A 12,821-nucleotide genomic window follows, 5' to 3' on the forward strand; every position below is an offset into this window, starting at 1 on the left:
GCAGCAACAAGGTAAAATAAAACCACAACAGAAAAAAAGAAGGGGGGGTGGGGTGGGGGAGTAGGCCAAAAGTAGTGATCACTAACATAGTATAAAACTAAAATAAAATTAGAAAAGTAAAAGACTTACTAGGAAAAATAAAAATATAAAAGAATCAACAACAATGAATCAACAAGTTAATACACAACGCCAATATAAAAGAGGAAAAAAGAAAAGAAAAAAAAGCCTTGGCTACGGGGGCAGAGTTTCGGCAGGGGTGGAACTTAGGCAGGGGCAGGGTTTTGGGTATGGTGGGACCTAGGCAGGTGGGGGCAGTGACGTTTGAGCATGGGGCGTGACCTCTTCTTAGGACCTGTGCAGAAGAGGGGGAGGCAGCATGTGGAAAGGAGGGCCTCTGGAGTGTGGAGTTCCCGAGCTGGAGGTAGGGCCCTGGGTGAGGGTGTGTGGGTGGTGTTTAGGCCCATCTCGTTGGAGGGGGTCTTGGAGTGTAGAGGTGGCGCCCTGGGTGTGGGTGTAGGGGCGGGGCTTGGGCTGTGAGCTTTAGGAGGGAGGCTCTGAAGGCAGAGGACCCAACAGGCTTCCTGGTGCATAAGTGGACAGGGAAAGCACTGGCCTCGTTCCCTTCCATCCCTTCACGCCCCTCCCCCATAGTCTCCCCCATCACCGCTGGACTCCTAACTGTGAGTGGTCCCTCTGGGTATAGGAACTCCTTCCCTCCCCCAGCCACCCCTCAGGGTGCTGGTCCCATTGGTCTGGCCTTTACTTTTGCTCCCCCTTCCCTCCCTCCCACTCTTAGGACCCATGTGGCTGGAAGGGACCCTGGTGGGCAGAGGATCAGGCCCGAGATCTCAGCAGGTTCCTGGGGGTCCAAGTGAGCAGGGGAAACCTGGCCACACTCCTTTTTGATCCTCTGCCCTCCCAATGATTCTCCAATTTCCTGCTTCAGGCGTGGGATCCCTTCCCCTCCCCCAGCCACCCCTCAGGGGAGCCAGTCCTGTCCCGCCTCCACTTCTCTTCCTCCTTCACTCTCCCCACCCACCCCCCACGTCCTACTTGGTCACTGGGGGTTCCTCCCGTCCCTTTAGATGTCCGTGGTCCCCCACCGGTGCCTGGTAGGTGCCCTACTTGTCTAGAAATACGTCCTTTTTAAAAGCACAAAAGGCAGCTGAACTTGAGAAAAATTACACCAAATTCTCTCCTTAACCTTTTTGTTCTTGGTAAAATGTTTTTCCCTTTATAGCATTCTGTTTATTTTTCTCACTATTCCATATTTATTTTGGTCTTTTTACAAGGTGCACATATTTTTAAAGGGCCTTAACATAGGCTTATAAAAGGTTAGAGTTAAAAAGTACTTAGAGATAAGCTTGTCTTCTCTTCTTTTATGAACTATGTAGTACTACTATGTGTAAATCTCTGTTCTAGGCCAAAAGATTAAGAAAATGTGTAAGATATAGCCCTAGCCCTAAATGAGCTATGATATGTACCCCATTGCTTAAGTAAAGTATTTTACACCAGGGACTATCGTCTTATCCATGTAGTGCCTAAGCTCTGAATCTATATTATGTTAATTTGGATTCCCTGTTGTAAATAAATAGCCTGATGCATTATCCCCATTACTTCTGTGAAACTGCTTAAGGTTACTAGACACCAACTTTTGCAAAAGCCAGCGTTCTTAGCAGCATTTGACTGTGTTTGCTGCTTCTGTCTTCACGAAATGCTGTTTATGCTAGGATTCCATGACCACACACTTGCCTCCTTTGCTCTTCCCTGAGTACTCTTCCCATCACTTTTTAAGATTCTTTTCCTCTGCAAGACCTTTAATTGTTGAAGTACCCTACAACTCTGTCCTCAGTAGCCCCTCTTCTTTATAGGAACAGTCTCCTTACAAAATGTCCCTGGTCCCATGATCCCATACCTATATCATCTGTATGCCAATGTCTCTTAAGTTTTATATCTCCAAACTGAACCAAATAGGCAATTAAACATACAAACTTGACATTCAAGAGACGGCAATTTTAGGTCTAAGAGTAGAGCCATTGAATACAGTCTTGTTGTACATTGCACAACACTAGGGGGGATATCATTCAAATAGATTATATTATGAATGTCTTATATAACTCATTTAAATTATCTAATCAACTATTTTGTATATAGTAGTGTGTATATGTTAATCCCAAACTCCCAATTTGTCCCTCCCCCCAGCAACATTTCCCCTTTGGTAACCATAAATTTGTTTTCAAAGTCTGTGAGTCTGTTTCTGTTTTATAAATAAGTTCATTGGTATCTTGTTCTTAGATTCCACATGTAAGTGATATATGGTATTTGTCTTTCTCTTACTTCACTTAGTATGAGAATCTCTAGGTCCGTTCATGTTGCTACAAATGGCATTATTTCATTCTTTTCTATGGCTGAGGAATATTCCATTGTATATATGTACCACATCTTCTTTATCCATTCCTCTGTCGATGGACACATAGGTTGCTTCCATGCTTGGCTATTGTAAATAGTGCTTCAGTGAACATTGGGGTGCATGCATCTTTTCGAATTATGGTTTTCTCCAGATAATATATACACACTACTATATATAGGATAGATAATTAACAAGGACCTACTGTATAGCACAGGAAACGCTACTCAGTATTCTGTAATAATCTATATGGAAAAAGAATGGATATATGTATATGCATAACTGAATCACTTTGCTGTACACCTGAAACTAACACAACATTGTAAATCAACTATACTCCAATATAAAATAAAAAATTTGTTTTTACATGTTTTTATTTTTCATTTATCTCATTAATACAAACTCTGAAAAAAGCAGGTTTAATTAAATAAATTCTAAGGTTTCTCCTTATACTAAGCTTTTGGTAGCTTTCTGTTATACATTTATGGTAACATTTATGGTCTTTCTGTTATTTATGGTCTCCTGTTCATTTTAAGCAAAACTGAAGTTAGTTTCTTTAATACTCAAGCTATAAATGAGTCATATGTTTTAGAACTTGCTTATGTAACCTATTGTAAAAGTTTTAAAAATGCTTATGGAATTATTTCCTAATGAAGATAGTAAGGAAAATTTGGAAAACCATTCCTCAGTCACTCCTAAAAATCAAACATATACTGGGATCATGTTAATACATTTAAAACTACATTTTGCTAACTGGAAGTGTAAGGAGTCAGTGAGCAACTTGAAGGCATATGGCAGATATGAAAAAGATGCTCCCACTAAAGAGTAACTGTCATGAAACTAAAATGGTCTCAGATTCCCTGAAGCTGGTCTTGTAGGCAGCACATAGTTAATTGCACCTTATTTTTTTATCCATCCGGTGGCTGGATGGAAGCACGCCGTGCCTTTTGATGGTGATTTCAATTCATTTACACTTACAGTAATTATTGATATGTAAGGGTTTATTAATGTCATCTTACTAGGCACTTTCTGGCTGCTTTATAGTTCCATTATTCCTTTTTTTCTCTTTCTGCCTATCTTTGTGAACTGGTGACTTTTTGTGGTGGTATGCTCTGATTTCCTTCTTTCTATCATTTGTGAATCTACTATAGGTTTAGCTTTGTGGTTACCATGAGGCTTACATAAAACATCTTTTAGATAAAACAGTCCATTATAAGCTGATAGCTATTTAACAGAACTATATATAAAAGCTCTACCCTTTTATTCCTCCCCTTCAATGTTTTTGATGTCACAGTTTACCTCTTTTATATATTTGTTAACAAACTATAGTAGCTATAGTTATTTTTAATATTCCTTTTCTTTAACCTTTATACTAAAATTAAGTCATTAACACACCATCATATTACAGAATTAGAGTTTTCTAATCTGACTGTATATTCACCCTTACCAGTGTTTTGTATATTTTCATATGCTTTCTTGTTACTAATTAGCATCTTTCATTTCAGCTTGAACTCCTTTCAGCATTTCTTCTAAGGAAGTCTATTGGTGATGAATTCCCTCAGCTTCTGTTTGTCTGAAAAAGTATTTATTTTTCCTTCACTTCTGAATCATAACTTTGCTAGATAGTTATCTTGCTGGCAACTTTTTCTTTCAACACTTTGAATATATCATTCCACTCTCTCCTGGTCTATAAAGTTTCTGCTATGTAACTTGCTAATAGCCTAATTGGGGTTCCTTTGTAGGTTACAATCTTTTTTTTTTTCTCTTGCTACTTTTCAGATTCTCTCTTTTTCTTTGATTTTTGACAGGTTAATATATCTTGGAGAAGTTTGTTTTGAATTGAGAAAATGAGGTGAACTGTTAGCTTTGTAAACTTGGATGTCCAAGTCTTTCCCCAGCTTTGAGATGTTCTCAGTTATTATATCTTTAAAATTTCTATCCCCTTCTCCCTCTTTTCTCCTTCCGGATCTCCAATAATTGTGATATTTGATTTTTTAAATGGTGTCTCATAGATCATGTAGGCTTTCTTTACATTCTTTTTTCTTTGTTCTCCTCTGAGTTATTTCAAAGTTTCACTAACTCACTAATTCTATCTTCTGCTTGGTCTGTTCTGCTGGAGATGCTCTCTATTGAAAGTTTTTTTCCCCATTTCATCCATTGAATTCTTCTGCTCCAGAGTTTCTGTTTGGTTTTTATATGATTTCTACCTTTTTTGTTAAATTTTTCATTTTACCCATATATCCTTTGCCTGATTTTGTTGAATTGTCTTTGTTGTTTTATACCTCATTGAGTTTCCTCAAAACAGCTATTTTGAAATCTTTATTAGGTAAATTGCAGAATTCTGTGTCTTTGGGTTCAGTTACTAGATGATTATTGTGATCTTTTGATTATGTCATGTTTCCTTCATTCTTGATGTTTCTTTGAGTTTTCCATTGCTGTTTTTTGTATTTGAAGTAGCAAATACATCCTCTAATTTCTACTAATTGCCATCAGGGAGGAGATACTTTTCATTGATCTTGCTTATATCTGGAGCTTTCTCCAACCTTGTATGGGTACACCTGCTCCATGCTTCTTGCTGCCTCTTCTGGCAGAATTCTTTTTTTAAAAAATAAGGGCTTTTAAAATCTACTGACTTAACAACTTCCAAATATGCAATACAATATTAACTATAGTCACCATGCTGTACATTATATTCCATGACATTTATTTTTATAGCTGAAAGTTTGGTGTTTTGTTTTTCAGATTCCACACATAAGTGATACCATACAGTGTATGTCTTTCTCTGTCTGACTTATTTCACTTAGCATAATGACTGCAAGGTCCATCCATGTTGTCCCAAATGGCAGGATTTCCAGGATTTCCTTCTTTCTCATGGCTGAATAATATTCCTCTTTGTGTGTGGATGTATGTATTTATGTGTGTGTATATATGTATATATTATATATATGTGTATATATTATATGTACGTGTATATATTATATGTATATGTGTGTGTATATATGTATGTATATGTGTGTGTGTGTATATATATATATATATATATATATATATATCTCACATCTTCTTCATTCATCTGCTGATGGACAGTTAGGTTGTTTCCATCTTGGCTATTGTAAATAATGCTGCAGTAAACATGGGAGTGCATATGTCTTTTGAATTAGTGTTTTCATTTTCTTCAAATAAATACCCAGATGTAGAATTACTAGATCATATGGTAGTTCTACTTTTAATTTTTTGAGGAACCTCCATATTGGCTACATCAATTTACATTCCCAACAACAGTGCACAAGGGTTCCCTTTCTCCATGTCCTTGCCAGCACCTGTTATCTCTTGTCTTTTTGATGATAGCTGTTCTGACAGGTGTGAAGTGATATTTCATTGTGGTTTTGATTTGCATTTCCCCAATTATTGATGTTGAGTATCTTTTCAAGTGCCAATTGGTCATGTGTATATCTTTGGGAAAATGTTTATTCTGACTCTCTGCCCATTTTTTAATAGGATACTTCTTTTTTGCTACTGAGTTGCATGAGTTCTTTATATATTTTTGATATTAACCCTTTGTTGGATATATCATTTGCAAATATCTTCTCCCATTCAGTAGATGGCCTTTTCATTTTGTTGATGATTTCCTTTGCTGTGCAGAAGCTTTTTAGTTTGATGAGGTTACACTTACTTGTTTTTGCTTTTGTTGCCTTTGCTTTTGGAGTCAGATCCACAAAATCGTTGCCAAGACCAATGCCCAGGAGCTTACTGCCTATGTTTTCTTCTAGGAGTTTTATGGTTTCAGGTCTTACATTTAAGTCTTTAACCCATTTTGAATTAAATTTTATGTATGATGTAAGATAGTGGTCCACTTTCCTGTGCATGTGGCTGTTCGGTTTTCCCAACACCATTTTTTGAAGAATCTTTTCTTTCCTCCCATTATATACTCTTATTTACTTTTTCATAAATTAATTGACTCTTTATATGTGGGTTTATTTCTGGGCTTTCTATTCTATTCCATTGATCTATGGCTCTATTTTTATGCCAATACCTTGCTGTTTTGGTAACTATAGCTTTGTAATATAATTTGAAATCAGAAAGCGTGATGCCTCCAGCTTTGTTATTTGTTCTCAATATTGCTTTGACTATTCGGAGTCTTTTATGGTTTCATGAAAATTTTAGAATTACGTGCTCTATTTCTGTTTAAAATGTATCAGAATTTTGATAGGGATTGCATTGAAGCTGTAGACTGGTTTGGGTAGTATGGATATTTTAACAATATTCTTCCAATCCATGAGCACAAAATCTTTCCATTTATTTGTGTCTTCAATTCCTTTCATCAGTGTTTTAGAATTTTTGGTGTATGTGTCTGTCACCTCCTTGGTCAAATTTATTCCTAGATATTTTATTGTTTTAGATGCAATTGCAAATGGAATTGTTTTCTTAATTTCCATGTCTGATAGTTTGCTGGTTAGTGCATAGAAATGCAACTGATTTTTGTGTATTGATTTTTGTATCCTGCAACTTTAATGAATTTACTAGTTCTAACTTTTTTTGGTAGAGTCTTTTAGGATTTTCTGTATATAGTATCATGTTATCTGAAAATAGTGACAGTTTTACTTCTTTTCTAATTTGGATGCCTTTTATTTCTTTTTATTGCCTAATTGCTCTGGCTAAGACTTCCAGTAATATTTTGAATAAAAGTGTTGAGAGTGGGCAAGCTTTTCTTGTTCCCGATCTTACTGGCAAAGCTTTCAGCTTTTTACCATTGAGTATCATGCTATCTGTGGGCTTGTCCTGCATGGCCTTTGGTATATTGAGGCATGTTACCTCTATACCTACTTTGTTGAGAGTTTTCAGCGTAAATGGGTATTGACTGTGGCAGAATTCTTAAGCTTGTATGTCTTCTCTCAATCTTACAACTCATCAAGCCAGATGATGGGAATCTCTTGTTCCCAAAGGTGGTGCTACAGCTCAAATCTGTGGTTTCTCTCTTGCCTATAGATTCTGAACTGCTTTCCATGCTCATTCCCTGTCTACCAGAGCTTGCTCTCGCTGCTGCCCCTGGAGCCTCACAGGGAGCCAGAGCTCACATAAGGAGATAGCCTCAGAGTGGAGAGGATGTGGGTTTGGCACCTGGAGCTTTGGGAGTATCCATGGGCCAGGTGGGGTGATTCTCAGGTGAGGTTTTTCCAGCAGCTCATAGGCAGGCTTCCCGTCTGAAGTTTAGAATGTGGTCGGCAGGAACCACTTCCCTTTTGTGCTCTCTGATATATTATCTGCCTTTTCCCTAGTCTCCTCCCTCCTCCAGTCATGAAGGTTCTACCTCAATACTCTGAGGTTTCACAGGGGACAAATGGGTTTCTTCCATGGTGTCAGCACAGTTGGAATAGCCAGGCACTAGCTCACTGCTCTCCTTTTCCCACAGGAAAGGTTGCCACCAGCTTCTTTAGCCTATGCCATGCTACTTAGGAGGAGGCACAGCACTGGCAAAGTTCTTTTTACCTTTTCTAAAACATCCAAACTTGTGTTTGTTTCTCCAGTGGAGTGCTGGCATTTCTACTCTGGAAACATGGAGTTCTACAAAGGGTCTCTCATGTGTGGGTGTCTTCCCTAGTCAGCACTCTCCAGGTGTACCCCGAACACAGCCAAGAGAGGCTGAGGCCAGTTCATAGGCTCCTGTTGGTTCCATAGCCTATACCAAGTTCTATCTGCCTATTACTCAGTGCCCAGATGGGCAAGACTTTTCCCAGGTCCTTTGGTGTGTGGTGATAGATCCCACAACTCTAACAGAGGCACATTTGTTCGTGTATAAATGTTGAGTTTTAATTGTTAAAATGGGGCACAAAAACGAGGGACATCTTATGCCACCATGACACTAATGTCACTCTTTCAATCCAGCCAGACATCTTAAAAGACAAATTCTCATGTCTGCTTTTATTCCTTTATAGTTCATCCCCTCTAAATATTAGAGAACTTGGTTTCCAACATTATTTCTGCCAAACTGCTTGACTGATAGTCACTGATGACTTCATAATCATCTATTTGTAGGCATTCTCTCATCCCTTATCCTATTTTATATCTGCTTATTTGATATTTCCAGATATTCTCTTCTTTGTTTCTTCTTCCACACTATGCAGATATTCTCCAAAGATATATCTTTGACTTTTACTGCACTTGTTCCTTGGAAAATCATATTCAATAAATATAATAATCATTTCTAAATAAATAGCTCTTAAATCTGCGTGTCCAACCTGACTTCTTTATAAAGCTGTAATACTTAATATTTAACTACTTACTAGCTTTCTTTACCTGTTTGGTCTGAAGGCAAATCCAACTCATCATGTTCAAAATTTAAACCTCCTCAGCCTCTGTTTTGTCACTTTTCTCCTAATGACCCAAGTTTTAAATCTAAATGACATCTCTCTACCATTCTTTGATCCTCACACCTCATCAAACACTGAGTTGTTAATTGAGCTTCCCTATTTCTCTCAAATCAAGATTTCCCTCCTCTTCTCACATTCAACAGCTCCTTCTTCAATCTAGTTTACAGGTGGCAGATTAATCTTCAAGCATAGCTCTAAGCATTCACTTCCTATTCTAAAACCTAACATGGCTGTATACTACTCATAGAATAATGTTTGGACTCCAAGTTTGTTATTCATCAATGGTCTGGCTTCAAAAAATTTTATAATGCTATTTTCCATAATTGTTCTGTAACACAGAACTATTTGCTCCAAGTACCTATCCTGCACTTCCTCTCTCAGTGTATTGCAAAATGTTGTTCACTCTGCCTAGAATTCCCTATGCCTGCCAACTCCTCCATCCAAGCAGGTCTAGATTCTATTCATTCTTCAAGAGATTAGCTTAAATTCCATCTTTACTGTGAAATATTTCTTAGTCCTCCAGCTGGAAGTGAACTCTCTCTTTTATGAAGTCTTAGGTTATTTTTACCTTTTTTCATCTATGGCATCAGTCACTTTTGGCTTTGTACTAGTATAATTTTAATGCAATTTAACAAATACTTATGAAACACATGTACAGGGCACATTGGTAGACACTATGGATGCAAAATTGTATTAAACAGTGTTCAAATTCTCAAGCAGTCTCCATCTGGTAGGTTTATGAATATTTCTTGTCTTCCTTGCCAAATGAAAACAAAAAAGGCATTTTGGACAGAACAGTTACTTCCCAGAAGATGTTTAAAAAATCAGCTGAGGAAAAAATAATAGGAACAAGAACATTATGATCAGGAGAAACCAAAAAATGTTCTTACCTTCAAGTCATTATCACATAAAAATTCTCAGAATATTCTGTTACTTTATATGTCAATCTATACAAAATTTTACCAGTTGAACTTTTTTTCCTCTTCTTCCCTAGTGGCTAAAGTAATTCTTTAATAAATGAAAAGGAAAATTGCTATAATGAATGGCTTTGAAAGTTTCCATGTAAGAGTAAATTGGGGTATACTGCTAAATACAGACTTAGTAATAAAGAAGTGTTTTGTAAAAGATTGGTCACAACTGACTTGTCTAATGAGACATGATATTGATGTCAGTATTCTCCATAACAGTGGTTCTCAAATGTTATCATGCTTTAGAAACACCTGAAGACTTTATTACAGCACAGATCAGTGGGCACCACTCCCAGAATTTCTGATTCCAAACATCTGGAATGGGACCCTAAGTTTGCATTTTGATCAAGTTCTCAGATGATGCTAATGCATTTGTTCCAAGAACCACACTCTGAGAATCACTGCTCTCCAGAATTACTCTGCTCCATGAATATTTTGAAAATCTTCCTAAGAGCATCCAATTACTTTTCATTCCTCATGGGATTTTAGAGAAGAAAAAATTGCTCTATATCATGATCATCTCCTGGCTACTTTGAGAGAAGGAGCCAGGAGATGATCATGATATAGGTCTCTGCGCAGTTAGTTACTACTAATACTGATCAAATTAATAAGCGATAGTTTTTGAAGGCTTATGTTATCACACCATTATGTAATAGCTAATCTCATTAATATAATAAATTTGAACAAATATGTAATATTATCCCCACCTTACAGATATGTAAAAATGTCACACAACATTTAGAAGTAGAGCCAAGAGTCACACAGAGGCCTGCTGACACCAGATTATGAGGCTATACTCCCTCCTTACTGTTTCCTTTGAGATAATAACTTTTATTCTGGTATGTATCACACAATTTAATTGAACAGAGATCATCAATTAATACATTTCTTGGAGATAATCTTCACTGCAATTTTTCAGAGACAAAATTATTTTGCCACTATGACTCCTTTCTTTAATAAATAGTCTCCCTCCTGTTTTGCCAGTGTTCTATTTCACCATTAATAGATAGTGAACTCTTGAAGGGGGCATGTGTTAGTCATCTTCATATTCTCAATGGTAAGCAAGCACATTTTCTGCTACACTGTAGGCACCTAAGAATCATTGATTGAGCTGAACTAAACTTGAGTTATCTCACATTTTGTTTTCTAAATGCCAAGTCTTACCATGTAATATCAGCAATGATTAGGTTTAAACACTCTTAGCAAAATGTAAGCAATTTTCTGGAAAAGACTGAAAAAATACATGACTTTATAGGGCATGTATGTTTTTAATCACTTCTTAGATCTCAATAACACCATTTCATGAAATAATATAACAAAATAAAAACAGATACTAGAGTAAATAAGGGTCTAACCCTCTTACAACAGTGCTTACTTTATGCCCTGACTCTGAGGAAAATTTATTAGTAAGCATTAAATAAAACACTTCATATAAAAGTGTGATTTCCTCCCCCCATACCTGAAGAGCAATCACCATCTTATTCTAAGGGGCCAAAATGTCTATATTATTCATATATTGTCTATATTATTCAATATACTACAGTAATTATATTTCTATTAATGAGGAATTAAAAAATTCCCTTCATGTCTCCTTTTCAAAGGGATGCCCAGAGAAAGTAGTAAATTTACCATCGGAAGTCACTGGGAAAACAAAGTTAAAATCTTGATTAAAACCCAGATGTTAAAATCTATGGACAAACTCCAAGGCAAAAAAAAAATTGTATATACATATATAAAAATTTCAGGGGCATGACTGCCAAAGGAATTCAATTTAAAAACTGGTGTTGACAGGAGACCAGCAGTGAAAGATCATAGGAGGCAAGAAAGCATATAATTAGATACTTGATCTGTGACATATTAAAGTTAAGATGATGTGAACAAAGTTATGGCACCGTTTGAAAGACCTACCATGAAACCGAGGGTAAAAACAAAAGGATCACACAGCCAAAGATCCAAAGCAGCTAATAAACTAAGACATACTCTTGGAGCAGAAATCTCCACTGGTGAGGGACTTGGGGTGTGGGGTCATCATGTCAAGAACAAGCACATCTGAACACAAATAACCTTTGCCAATTTACCTATACACACATACATATGTACATCATGAAAGATGTGGGTTTTTTCCTTTTTACCTCTTATTTAACATACCCAGAAGTCTGACAAATTGTAAATCCACCAAACAAAAGCTGCCCTGTACTTGGAACCTGAAGACTTCTGTAGTCATAATGCCTGTATTCGCCAGGCATACTAAATACCAAACGCCAGGCTGGAGGCAAAAGTCAATAACCTGAGCCGACACTAATCAAAGCACAGAAAAAATCATGGTGCTCTGTGTGTCTACAAGACAGAGCCGGAGCTCAGGTGAATGACAAACACGTCTGAAGCCAATATTTACACCAGTTCTTTGTCCCACAATATATAATTCAAGGACGAATTTTTAAAAAAACATTTTAAGAACATTCAGTTTTCAGCAAATCATTGAGTGGAATGTTGTCGTTCACGTAACTATTGATAGAACTACTGGGGTTTTAAAATGCTGTGCCTGAATATTACTCAGCCATATAAAGAAACAAAATTGAGTTATTTGTAGTGAAGTGGATGGACTTAGAGACTGTCATACAGAGTGAAGTAAGTCAGAAAGAGAAAAACAAATACCATATGCTAACATATATATATGGAATCTAAAAAAAAAAAAATGGTTCTGAAGAACCTAGGGGCAGGACAGGAATAAAGACGCAGACATAGAGAATGGACTTGAGGACATGGGGAGGGGAAAGGTAAGCTGGGAACATATATACACTACCAAATGTAAAATAGATAGCTAGTGGGAAGCAGCCGCATAGCACAGGGAGCTGAGCACAGGGAGATCAGCTCTGTGCTTTGTGTCTACCTAGAGGGGTGGGATAGGGAGGGTGGGAGGGAGACGCAAGAGGGAGGAGATACGGGGATATATGTATACGTATAGCGGATTCACTTTGTTATACAGCAGAAACTAACACACCATTGTAAAGCAATTATACTCCAATAAAGATGTTAAAAATAAATAAAATGCTGTGCCTAACCTGATTTTTACCCAGA

The sequence above is a fragment of the Stenella coeruleoalba genome, assembly GCF_951394435.1.
Source record: "Stenella coeruleoalba genome assembly, chromosome: 17".
In the NCBI taxonomy this organism is placed as follows: Eukaryota; Metazoa; Chordata; class Mammalia; order Artiodactyla; family Delphinidae; genus Stenella; species Stenella coeruleoalba.